Here is a 14,129-nt window from a genome sequence, read left to right as displayed (position 1 = left end):
ATCTGTGCCAATGCACCTTGCAAGAAGGTGAAGCATCTACTTTATGGAGAATGTTAATTAACCATATGTGCTATTACATGATAACAGTTTTGCATATTCTTGCATATGCTGCTTATATTAATTGCTTTCCTAAGTTAATTAATTCAGAGTAGTTTGGCCTGTGTTCATTTGAAACCTAGCAAATATCCATACCAGCTGTGGAAGTGATTGAAGGCAATAAATTAATGAATGAATCAATCCTTGGATTATGTGTTGAAGTTAAACCTGATAAACGCGATAGCGTTGCCCCATATTTTAGTACATTAGAAAAGACACCTGGGATTCACTGAGCATGCTCTTTCTATCATTTTGTCATATTGATATATGTATCAAAGACATTAAGCTCATATTGGCTTGCTAGCCTATGCCCTCTGTAGGCAGTTAGGTTGTTGTTGACTGAGGTATTTTGTAGTTTAATTGACCTGGGCTGTCATAAAATCAGATACAAATAAAATTACTGTCTGTCTTAATGTCTTTTATGGTCCATGTTAATTAGCTTCTAAAGTTTATATCTGGAAGATAATTTTTATAGACAGGGCATTTTTAAAATAGTAGAATTCATCTTCTATTAAAACTAAAGTTTTTATTTCAAATTATTTTATGAAAGATTAATAGAATACATGCTACATGAAACAGTAAGGAGGACCATTTAGGGTAACAAAGGGTACAAAACAGAGAAAAGACAGCCATGGAGGAAGGAGCGGGGGAGAGACAAACTCAAAATATGACATGTATATATGTAAATGCCATGATGAAACCATGGCTATGTAGACTAACTTGTGCATCCTGCATGGTTTCTGTGATTGGCCTAGCTGCAGCAGCAAGGGAATGACAAATACCAAACAGACAAACAAATGCATGTGCAGAAAAGTTAGGATGGAGAGGCCCTACCCCACACTAGAAGCTTGGTATGTTTATTACATACAGTTGAAGAGAGAGCCACGGTTATTTGCATATAGCTGAACAAGGAGATGAAGTTATTACATGCAAATGTACTAGAAGGCAGGGCTCTTATATACAGCTGGATCAAGGGGACAGGTTTAGCTAATCTCAGAAGGAAATATCTCTGTAGAGGAATCACCTTCAAGCTATCAACATTCAGTGGGAGAAAGCTATGATGGACATGTGCTGCATATGCTATTAATATTCTTACTTGTACATGAAGAAGGCTTTGCCAGCCATCTGAGCTTCAACTTAGAAAGTTTTGTCACTCCCATGGGGCTGAGGCATTGGAATCCTTGACATGACTGTGCCCATGGTAACAACACACACTTGGGATGTCACCTGCTCCCCAGACTAACATAAAGATTGCTAGGTTTACTTTTATTATACCAGTTTGTCAGCCTGAATCTGGAGTATATTCATCTGCAATATATTAGTCTGCAATCCATTGGTCTATAGTGTCATTTAGTAGGATAAAAAGTTACTATTGTTGAATTCTCATACTCACCTTATCTGAAAACACATGTTTTTTAAATACTCCTTGAGTCACTTTTGTTAATAATAAAACTTCATGGTGTCTTGTTAAATATGGCAGTAGGAACACTTGCCTAAGCCTCTGATCCCCATCTGAGACCAAATAAAATGACGATTGTATTTTTAAGATCTTAAATCACCAGGACACAAGTAATAAAAGGGAATGCAAAGCATCAACCCTGGAAAGCATGTGGACAAATGGTGACTGACTTAATAGAACCTCGAAAGTCAAATGCTAAGTCAGCCGCTGGGGAAGCCAGGAACAAACTGATTTATGTTACACATCAAGAGACAGAACTGGTGGCCACGGATGGGAAAGTAAATGGAGGTTCTAACAGAAAGTTTCATGTAGATTTGTTAAAGAGGCAGTTAGAATCCTTCATTTTCCATCCCAAACTTTCCAGAACCAAGTACCTGGATCTCCGAAAAGCTAATAAAATAGAAGGTGCCCTCTCTGGAGAGCCATCATGACAGTTTCCAGGCTGTGGTCCCCTGTGAGGGGATGTGAGGTGTGCCAGACTGAAAGCAGGAAGATGAGGAGAAAAAAAAACACATCTTGGCTAAACACTCACGCACTTGGCTCCCAAAATGCTGACAAAGAGGGTTCTACCCTCTGGACCCTTGGAACCTTCTCTAGGCAATCTGTACATCCAAGGCCAAGGCTGGATTCTATAGACATAGGCTGATAGGAGAAAGGCAGAACATAAAAAATGTAAAAACAACTGTTCAGATTTCTTGCCCCTAAAGCTAGGCACAGATCTCTCAGCAAGCCTTCTGCAACCCTCAGCACTTGGCTCAGCTGCGGAGAGAGATTATACGGTCTTAGTAATGAAAACACTGAACACAGTTCTCTCCAAAGGCTATTGTCTAATGAGAGAGGCAGAGACAGAAAGAGAGCACCTCTGATAAAGGTAGAAGACATGGTATTTAAATTAGAATGGTATTTAAATTAAATGAAACTTTTGGTTTAGGAACAAACTAAAAAGAGAAAAGAAAAGAAAGAAGGAGAAGGAAAGGAAAAAGAAAAAAGTTATATACGTGTATCACACAATGAGAATAAAATGATATATAAACGCTTATCTGGTTCTCACTTTATAAGTAACATCATACAGACTGAGCCAATTTTATTTAGGAATATATGTGTATATCTATGAAAGAGAAACTGATGAAAAACTGAACTTGAAAGAGAAAAAGAAAGTATAGGGGAGGGTTAGGAGTGAAGACAGTGATGAAGGAATAATATAATTGCATTATAATCTCAAAAATAAAAGAAATAATAAATACAGTAAGAGAAATCCAGTTTTCTCATTCACACCTTAAAGTTGTTGTTTTTACAACACTTGCATATAAATCCCTACGATGATGACATTTTAAAATTTCAGAACCCTGGCAACGATGATACTTGTCTATGCCCTCTCCCATATGATATTCAACCATGTTAATGAATGTCTATACCATGTTACTATAAATTGCATATATTATAATGTTGAAGGGTTTGTTATAAATCAGGTTTGTGTTACTCTCGCTTCAAAGAACTCATCATCTTTATGTTTGTTTGTATTATTAGCAATTTTCTGCTTTTCCTTTTACTCTAAAAGTTTCTTGAAAATGCCTGGAAATGCTTTTTGGAATGTTCACATGAACTAGTTAATGGATAACCTTGTCTGCTCAACAAAGAATCTTAAATCTCATGACTATGACTTATATAAAGCATGAAGTAATCATATTGCTTTAAATACATTCGAGCATGGAGAAATTTGATATCACTATTGCTTATAGGAAGAAAGCAACAGGCAGAAAATCTTAGTTTTGATGATGCAATGTAAGTTTTTAAATAAAAATCATTTTCAGATGATCATATATGAAAGAATTCTGGACACTAGCCATTATGCTAATCATTTTAACTTAAGGGTTTCATGACATTAGTATTTTACCTGGAGGTTTACAAAAACTTAGTTGAGCATTGTGATGGTTTGAATACAGATGGCCACCATAGACTCAAATATTTGAATCCTTAGAAGGGAATAGTGCTATTTGAGATTCTACCTCATACCAGTCAGAATGGCTAAGATCAAAAACTCAGATGCTGGCGAGGATGTGGAGAAAGAGGAACACTCCTCCATTGTTGGTGGCCTTGCAAGCTGGTACAACCACTCTGGAAATCAGTTCGGTGGTTTCTCAGAAAATTGGACAATAGTACTACCAGAGGACCCAGCTATACTACTTCTGGGCATATACCCAGAAGATGCTCCAACATGTAATAAGGACACATGCTCCACTATGTTCATCGCAGCCTTATTTATAACAGCCAGGAGCTGGAAAGAACCCAGCTGTCCCTCAACAGAGGAATGGATACAGAAAATGTGGTACATCTACACAATGGAGAAAGATAGGACAGATGGAAGGTGTGGCCTTGTGGGAGGAAATGTTTTACTGGGGGTGGGCTTTAAGGTTTCAAAAGGCTCATACTAGATTCTCTCCCCTGCTCGCTCACCCACTTGCTCACAAGTCTGTAAACAAGTATGCAACTCTCAGCTACTGCTTCAGCACTATGAATGCCTCCTTGCATGTCATCGTGATAATAATAAACTAAAACTCGAAAACTAAGTAGCTCCCAACTAAATGTTTTCTTTTATAAGACTTGCCTTGGTCATTATGTCTCTTCACCAATAGAACAGTGGCTAAGAAAAGTATCAAAGGAAGCCATGGTATGCTCTGTTACTCCGCAGGGTGTTTTATCTCTGCGTCAGCTCAGATTCAGTCAGCTGGCGAAGGTTTATGCCTTTGCTTCTGGCCGAATTCTGTCTGTAATTCTTACAGAGTGACCAAGACAGCTTGGTAATGGTGGTGGGAGGGCGGGTGTCAAAGGAAATGCTCTTCTTCCTGGATATTTCTTCATTGTTTCTGATCACCTTGGGTTAGATCACTCTGTGTTGTGAGTGCCAATTAATGGTTTCCTGCCATCCATCAGGGGACTTAATTCTACTAGATTATTTCAAATTAGCCCTAATGCGGTGATTATTATGTCTTCCTATGTCCTGAGATTACAAAAATAACTATCCCACTTCAAAAATACGATGTACAAATGAATTGGTTTCCCTTAATTTCAACCAGTTATTTTCTTTAAAGCAGTGACATTTATACATTTTTTCCTAATAGGGACTGAACTCTTGGTGGAAGATGGCTGCTAAGGAAGGAGAATCTGTTTTCTTCAGGGATGTATTCTTTAGAGAACTGGTATATCTTTTCAGGAAACACCCAGTGTCAGAACTCCCCTTAGAACTCCTCCTTCCAGGAGCTGATGCTCTGCAGAAGGACTCTAGCACTCCACCTGATCACAAACTTCTTTTGTCTGGCTTTTCATGATCTCTATGCCCTAACTCTTCCTTTCACTCGATTAACCAACCACAGAATTAACTTCACACAGTTGACTTTTTTACAATCATATTCTCCTCTTTCCACTTGTACTTTGGTATTCCTTCAGTCCCACGAAGTCTTGAGCTCAGTAGAACCTCCAATACAGTGATTCCGATAGTTTCTCAGGCACCTCCTTCCTGTACTCATTTTCTCCTGTATATAGTGTAAATTACATGGATGTTCTCCCTCTCACTGCCAGCTTCATCAAATCTCCAGCCCTGAGTGAACCCATATATTGGCCATCTCCTGCTTGAGAAACTAAAGTCCCATCTGAGGAACTCTAACAACCAAGCTAGCCCATGACTCTCAGCATGCCTCTGCAAGCAGATTTCCCAACACGTAGGTGCAGCTGCATTCAGTCTCTTTGCACAAGCAGCTGTTTGCTTGTGACTGCACCACTCTCCTCAGCCTTGGTAAACATGGTCTGGTAGATCTTATTCAAGACAAATACTCTGTTCTATCCCCACCTCCATTCTGCTGATGCCTCGTTCTCTTGTCTTCTTCATGAGCAAAACTTCTCCGAGGGCTGTTCTTTCTTGCCTTAACTACTCTTCACTAAACTTGGCTCCTGCTTTGGTCAAATTCAACATTTATACTGTGACAGCTCCTCTACCCTGATCACACTCTCAAAGTTTTGAAGCCCAACCTGTCCTTGAACTTGTGACTCTGCATCAGTCTCTTAAATGCCAGGATTATACATTTGCCTCGCCATGCCCACCTTCAGTCTCCTTGATGCTTCCTTCTTGTATTCAAAGGCCCCATGTTCTTTTCTCCTCTGGTGGAAGGAAGCTTCTCAGACTCCTTGTACACTTCTCTCTAACCTACTTATATGCTTCAGATTGACCCAGGATGCAATGCTGGATTTTTTTCACACTGTCCCTAAATAGTCTCACTTGATGCTTTGACCCTGTCTTTTGAATCTCATGTTTGTACTGATAATATCCCTGTTTTTACTCACAGTCTTGATCCCTCTGGGTAGTGGACGGTTTGTTATTTCCAGCTACTTGTCTAAGAACTGTTGAAACAGCATGGCCCAAATGTCCTTTAGTGTATTTCAAATACATGCTTTCCAAAATTCCCAAGTCAGCAATCATCTTTTTCCAGTCAGTTGCTTATACTGAATACAGTCATTGCAACCTCTGAACTCTTTATTTACCATCTTTCCCACTCCATCAGCAAATACTGTCATCTCCTTCTTAAATAGTTTCAGTCTGCTTCTCTAACGTCATTATCTTACTGCTTTCCCTAGTTATCACGCACACTCTTTTCCTGTACTTGGATTGTACAAATAGCATATGACTTCTTCAGCTTACCCTGTGTACTAGTGACTTTTCTTATCATGGCAATCAAATATCCATGCAGAAGCCAGTAAAGGGAGGAAAGGTCCATTTTGGTTCATGTTTCGAGAGTACAGTCCACAGCATGGAAGGAATGGTGGCAGGAACATGTGATGGCTTCCTCACATCTCAGGAGACTAGGAGGTAGAGGCAGTTTTCAAAGTATGGCAAACTATAAAGGTCAAGATTTCTTCCTGCAGCTAGTCTCTACCCCTCAAAGGTGCCACAACCTCTCCAAACAGTCTAGGGACAAAGTGTTCAAACACATAAATCTGAAGAACTCTTTATATCCAAACCATAACACTCCTTAACATTCTTTCTCCAAACAACATCCAAAGTCACTCTAGAAAAATAAGTCAGACTGTGGCTCTCTTTTGTCTTAATCTAGCTTGACCTTCTTTCGTGTTTAAGATCTGAGCTCCTCATCATGTCCTGTGAAGATACATGATCTCATCCCTGATCATTCCCTCCCTGGCTGTCAAAACTTGCTGCTCTCCCTCACTAATCCCCAGCCTTGTTAATCTCTCTCCTCCTCATGTGCCCTGAACGTGGTTGAGCTTCTGAACATATAAAAATACAGACGTCCCTTCATCCTTTGCTTTTCTTAGCTCCATCTTCTCCAGTCAGGTCTCTATGGAGATTCTTGACCATGAAAGCTTTCCCTAAAATGGCCCCCTTAGCAACTACTTTTCCCAGTCCTCAATCTCATTTGTGTCACTGAACATGCCATGATCAATAGGTCCCATGGGACCAAAGAGCTCATCTGTTTTATCCTGGATATTCATTGGAAATTCCTGAGAAAATTAATGAAGAGTTGGATAAACTTTAACACAAATTTACGTGAGTTGTTTTCCAAAATAAAGTAAGAAACAAAATTCAAAATTAGATATTGTCTTAAAAATAAGTTGCATGCAAGGTTTTGAACTTAGTCAGAAGTTGATCATATTTTCAACCTCTTACAACTGAAATTACAACCATGAGAAAATGTTAACATTTGGTATTTTATAATTAATTAGAAAGAAATATGTACATTAACATGCCCCATTTTTAGGGTAATGGGAATTGAGTGTGTCTGTACAAAATACTGTCTGCGATAGGTCTAATATCAACCTGATACAGCATAGAGTCAGCGAGGAAGAAAGAACCTTAAAAGAAAAATTGTCTAGATTGCATTAGGTACTGGGCATGTCTTTTACGCATTATCTTAATTGCTAATTGATGTAAGAGGCCATAGACCACTGTCTGCAGCATGACCCCAGATAAATGATCCTAAACCTTGTAAGAAATCTAGTTAAACACAAGCATATGAGTGGAACACAGAGTGAGCCAGCAAACACATTTCTCCCTTGATTCTGTTAAGTTCCTGTTTATATTCCTGCTCTGACATCCTTCACAATGGACTGTAACCTGGAAGTGTAAGATGAAATAAACTCTGTCCTCTTCAAGCTGCTTTGAGCAGAGTATCTTTTCAGAGAAACAAAGTTCTAACTAGAATGTATACTAAGTATGTACTATATTACCAAGCTACAACCCTATCCTCTTACCTGATTTTTAATTGATAAACCTATTAGCTCATAAAAAATATGAATTACACACCAAATAATTCTTGGCCCTTGTCAACAATTTCTAGCCCCCTTTTTGGCAACCTAAGTACCCATGTGTCCTTCTAACTGTTTCATCTGTGTCTTCTTCATCTTTGAACTTGACGGCTTCTAATTTCCAAATCTTCTGTTTGAGTCTCATCATTAGCATCAGATGAATGTACACTTGTCCGTGTGATGCTGGCATCTGTAATTTCCAAGCAGTTTGATCTGTGTATTTTGCATAATTGTGTTAGAACAGCATCTGAAACTGCAACTAGGTTTGTAAGAGTCCCAAGGGAGCTGAGGACACAAAAATAACAGCTTGCTCATAAAAACAATTCATATTGATAACTTGTGCATGAATACTAGGATTATAAAGAAATAGGGTAAAGCTTTAATGCAGTGATTTATAAATAATACTCCCTAAAGAAGAATTATCACTTATGGTACACAGAGACTCTGAAATTCTTCACCAATCACTCTCCCCTCAGGTTTGGGACATACACGGGGAACAGGACTTGAAGGTACTGGGTGATGTTCTGTAAATACAGTACAAATTGAGCTGCCAGTCGAAGCTCATTCCACTAAATAAACTATGGCATTCTTTGCTTGCACCAGCTGGAAATCACCCAGAGACGGGGCAAGAAACTGTTAGGTGACTAAGCAAATGAAACTCGCTTTTCTTTTTTTTTTGGAAGGGAAGCTATGCCTATTTCTACCAGCAAATCAAAGGTCCACATAATGCATCACACATTATCAAAATGGAAAATAACAAGTTAGAGAATGTTTCAGTAAAAAGTAAGCTTTTTCTCTTGTGCCTCTTTCTAGTAATCATTTGCTCCTATCACTTTGTTATATCTAATGGTATATACTTCATCCTTGCTCCAAAGGAAGGATGATTAAACAAACAGACAGACACACAACCACACAATGGGGTCCTTAGGAAGCTAAATGTTCTCAAATTTCTCAAAAACTTGGAAAAACTCTCATTTATAAAACTGTGGATTTTTTGTTACTATGTTATTTGTATGTAAACCTCATTTACAAAAATAGAGCTGTATAGATATTTTGTCTGCATGCATAACTGCACACCATGTACACCCCTGGTAATCACAGAGGCTTCATCAGACCCCTGGAACTATAGTTATAAATGGTTGTGAGCTACTGTGTTGTGTGCTGGCAACTTAAGCCAGGTCCTGTACAAGTGCAGCCAGTGCTCTTAATTGCTGAGCCATCTCTCCAGCACTGCTGTGAACCTCATTTTAAAATAAGAACATTTTCTTGCTCTATAGAAATAAAAATTCCATTAAGGAGTGGCTGGCAAGATGGCTCAGATAGTAATGCACTTGTCATGTAAGCATGAAGACCTGAGTTCAAATCTCCAGTGCCCATTTAAAAAGATAATTTCAAGCCCATCTTTAACCCCAGCTCTGGGGAAAAGAGCACAGTAGGACTCTTAAGAGTTCTCTGACCAGCCAGCCTCATCTAATCAGTGAGAGCTATGTTCACACAGAGACTCTGTCTCACAAAAGAAGGTGAAAGCAATTGAGAAGGGATCCAAGGTCCACCTCTGACCTCCACAAGCATTTCCATAACCTATACATATATCCCCCACATGTATACATAACCAATCAAATATCTCCTTATTTGATTTTATGTTCTTACTTCACATATATTTGTGTAGATCTTATGTTTTCTTTGTATTTTATCACCTTAATTTGACTATAATTGAGTTAAACTGTCTTTACAGTTAAACAGAACAAATTTACTATTCACAAGTCAGCAGAAAATGGGCACCTGCATTTCACCCTGTCCTGGTCTATCTTATCATTTCAGAAAGCATATGCTAACCTGACCTCCATAGGTTTCCTGGTGAAATTAAATGATTCTGAGTGAGAGCATGCAATACACATAACAAATTTCAGGAGCAGAAAATGCTGCATTTCTAATATTCAATTATTATATTTTAGGACATTAATTGTATAAAATTTTGAATACCCACCCATTGCCAAGGATTTCCTGAGACACTAGCTTCAAAATCAAGTAGGGCTGAAATAAATATTTGCATGAAGGCAAGTGATATGATTTCTGACTGGCTTGATAGAAATTATGTAAACTAAGATCATAGTAATTGTTGCACAGTAACATAAATTAGCTAACAGAGGATCACATATTTAAGAAAAACAAATTTTATAATATTCACTTTTGTATGACTCTATTCCTGAAATGTCTGAACAGACTCATTCAAGACAGGGAACCAATGACGGACTAAATAATATCACCAAAATCCAAATTATGAACCGATGAATTTTACTGAGGTAACTCATGGGGATGAGTTATTATGCATGAGAAATTATAGAAGCAGAAATTACTCAAGAGAGCTTCATCTCTCAAATCCACCCCAGCATAGGTGACCACTTCTGAAAGCTGGGGACAGTTTGTATATGCACAGAGAGGAATAAGCCTAGTGAATCTGGTCAGTTACAAGGGATTCCTAAGACTACTTCTGAATGTAAAGAGCTTCCCAGGAAGATGGAATGTTTCACCTCTCCTTAGAACATCCTGTCATTTCACCTCCCTTTTAACACCCTTACTATTAACACTTTCTCCAATATAGACAGTTTTGTCTCAGGGGAAATTACTACACAACAATACTATGCTTCCATAAAACACAAAAAGTAAGGCATCATCCTTACCCTCAAGAAGCCTGTAGTTGAATGAGTGAAAGTCAACAGATAAACCAAACCTTGTTTTAATATTCTGAAGAAACAAATGGTATTGGTCAGTAGTTCAAAATGTTGAATGATTATTTTAAAAGTAAGTGTTAAAATCATGCTAGCATTAGTAATACTGTTTCTAGAACTTAGAGCACATACTGTGCTCTCTATATACATACAATATTTAAAAGCTCCAAAATCTCATTAGCATTCTTATACAGAGATTGGCATTTGTATCTGCATTTTAAGGTAAAAATCTTGACATACCTAGAAAATATTATCAGTTTGATGTTCACTGAGCATCACAGAGTTCTCTGTGCTGTTTGGAAAGCAGGTGGAATCTGAACTGAGAAAGAAGAGTTGATGCATGGCCCCTTAGTCCTTTAGAACCCAGACCCTCAGAGACACAACTGGCTAGGCTCCCAGAAGATCACAGCAAACAAGACAGAAGGAGTCCACAGAGTGAAGACTTCACATCCACGTAGCCATCAGCTGTGTTTCTCATCTGTGAACTAGTTCAGCTTTCTCCCTGGGGTATATATTTTACCATTGCTCTGGGGAAATATAAATGATGCCTTGGCTCTGCATTCAAAGGAGTGCAGCTCTTTCAAAGTTTCCTAAAATTTTAATAGTAGTCCTATTCTAAATCCTACCTAACTCAATCACCTAAACTATTTTATCAATCTGCAGATGGGGTCCACCTTCTCCCCACTAAGTAGCCACATGTCAGAATATGTTTTCAATATTATGCATTTCCAACTTGATCCTTACTTCTCAAATGAGGAGGTCCATACATCCTCCTCAGTGAATTCTTTATACATCCTCTACTCACTCAACAAGTATTCGTCAGACCTTGTTTATTTGAATCTTACCTAAACCTGTATAATCGAATCTAAACTGCATAGATCATATATACATATACATAAACTACATATACAACCATATCTAAACTGCATGGATCGAATGCATGCCTACTCTGCTGAGCCTCCCTGTATCTGCCGAATACAGGAGGCCACACTAAGAGAGAGGCTGCCATTTTTTTAATATATTTACTCCCATAGAACATGAGCAGGGAGATAAACAGGAACAGTTATTTGTTGGCCGGTTCTCTCAATTTTGTGACTAAATGGGAAAATGGGACATGAAGAAATGTTATCCTCCAGGGTATCATTCTGAGTCATTTTAAGGTTAGAAGGAAATATTCATTTTTTAAACTGCCTCCCAGGTCTCTAATTTTGGAGAGTGTTGAATTCACTGCCTACAAAGCCTCTGGAATCTTGACCATTCTCTGATACTCTGAGTCTTTACCCAAAATTCAGCCCTCAGCTTCACAGAAAAGAAAAAAAAAATGTAGAAAAAAGTGTGACCACTTCATTCCTCCTCTCTCCCAAAGAATCCTCAATAAGTTGACTTTCTAAAGCAGAGGAAGCCTTTTTATCTATATAAATTAGTTATGCCATTTTGAAATGGCTATTATCACTTTAGTCAAATTATTAAGATTTTAACAGGAAACTTTTTGCCTAGCTCTGAGATTCATTCTCATATACAGGATAATGTCGCCAATCTGGCCTGAATCTCATCTTACTGCAGTGTTTCTCCCTAGCTTCCACCACAGTGGAAGCTACACAAGTCATACCCAGCTACTATTGGAATGGTTCTTGGACCACTGGGAAGACAGGATAGATGTGACCCGGAAACTGGAAGACTTTCTGCTGTCAGTCAATATGCCCGTATGTAATAGAGAAGGCATTAGTGCATGTGACAAGAAAACTGTGTGGGTCAGGATAGGAAAGACGATTCCCACAAATCACTTAACTTCATTGCTCAGTGATTTATAAAGTAATGGTTCAGCCCAGGTCAGGCTTTGCATCATGACTTTCACCCTTACTAGTTCCATGAATTGTACCATCAAAAAATAGAAAGGATACAGTTTGGTCACCTGCAAGTTGTCTATACACTGAACCTTCTGGTGGTGAGCAAATTAAAAAGAATCCACCATGAAAAATAGCATCTATATAAATCTAGAAAACGTAATATACTCTGACAAGCATTGGAATTGGGCCTAGTCTTAATAATCAGTAATTTTAAATATCCTTATTTTAGAATAATGCTATGAGGCCAAAATGAGATGGTCTTAAAGCACCTAGGCTAAGATAGCGTTCCCCCTACTCATTTTGTTAATGTGTGCACACATATGTCTATGTGTATCAAATTGGAACCTTATGTAAGCTAAGTATGCTCTGCCATTGAACTATAATCCCAGCCTTCTCTTTCCTATTTAAAATATTGGATAATAATTTCCTTGCCCAGGTAAAGTATTCTGAACTTTAGGGATAAAACCAGGGAATAAGCAAATATGTGTCCAACTCTCTTATAATCTAATGGGCGAAAGAGGTCTTCCTCAGATGGCTTCACTAAGGAACACAAATGAAAGATAAACAGCCTGAGTAAATAGAGCCTTGCTTTGAAAGGACTGTGTCTGATACACCTGGCTCTTCAAACAGTGAATGTTGGGGAACTGTGGCTGGGCTCATGGGAGCCTTTTCTTCACGTCAAAGCAACAGCTTGCACATAGGACCTGGCCCCAGAGCTACATTATAAGGACATGATTAGTAGTTAGGGCAGCAAATAAATGTGGTGAGTCTCTTAACTGGCAAATTGCTGAAAATTCAGTAACGTCTAATAAAGTCTTAATTTGTCATAGAGGCAGCCAATTCCAACCATTATCTTAGGATTTGTTTTAAATCCAGGTGTATTTTCTCCCATTTAAATGTATTACATAGTTTAAAATAATATAAAAGTTATTATTTACTTGACATAAATTATTAAAATTAAAACCATCAGTGTTACTTTTTATAAATTGTGTTAATGTAACTACCAGTGACTACCTCCATATGTAATAAGACGTTCATCAAGTATTTTATGATTAGTCTAAAAACTCAAATGCAAATCATCCGTGACACCTTAGCTCTGTAGATGTCAAGGAGATACCTGAAATAAGCTTAAAAATATGTTTCCCAGATAAGAAATATTTTTAAAAGATTGACAGATAAAACAGTTAAAGAACCCATAATTTCAGTTGCAGAAAAAGTCTTTCTTTCAGACTGATAATTGCTTTCTAACTTTTCAAATTACTTGGGAGATATTTGACTACAAAGCTCAAGCCTCAAAAGTATAAGTGATCTTTCCAAATAGAAATCCATGTCTTCTAAGCCTGTGAGCGCCCTGCTGCTCTAGAGTCTCGGGAGTCAAGGGATGGCTGCTGGCTGCAAGTGTGTGCGGACCTATTTGGCTGATCATAAAAGAAAAACTATTGTTGAATAATTGGAAATAAGTTTTTTGAACTTTCAACCTGTCGCTTCCCACTTCATGTATTGGTTAGGCAAATGTTAGATTACTTCAATTTACAAATTTAAACTGCTCAGAAGAGAGTGGGGCATAAGCCAATATATATATATATATGTATATATATATATACACACACACACATATATATACATATATATACATATATATATATTAAGGAATATATATATATGTTAAGGAAAATATATATATGT

General features: G+C 37.9%; 1 protein-coding gene and 1 long non-coding RNA gene across 8 annotated transcripts in view; one reads left to right on the top strand and one right to left on the bottom strand.

The window, feature by feature from the left end:
• The window catches only part of Kcnq5 (potassium voltage-gated channel subfamily Q member 5), a 561,250-nt gene that overhangs the window by 290,508 nt on the left and 256,613 nt on the right, over positions 1–14,129 (top strand). The gene's annotated exons all lie outside the window — the stretch shown is intronic.
• The window catches only part of LOC116088236, a 76,644-nt gene that overhangs the window by 47,900 nt on the left and 14,615 nt on the right, over positions 1–14,129 (bottom strand). The gene's annotated exons all lie outside the window — the stretch shown is intronic.

Source organism: Mastomys coucha, unplaced genomic scaffold (assembly GCF_008632895.1).
Source record: "Mastomys coucha isolate ucsf_1 unplaced genomic scaffold, UCSF_Mcou_1 pScaffold14, whole genome shotgun sequence".
NCBI lineage: Eukaryota > Metazoa > Chordata > Mammalia > Rodentia > Muridae > Mastomys > Mastomys coucha.
This window is presented reverse-complemented; position numbering and strand designations above follow the sequence as displayed.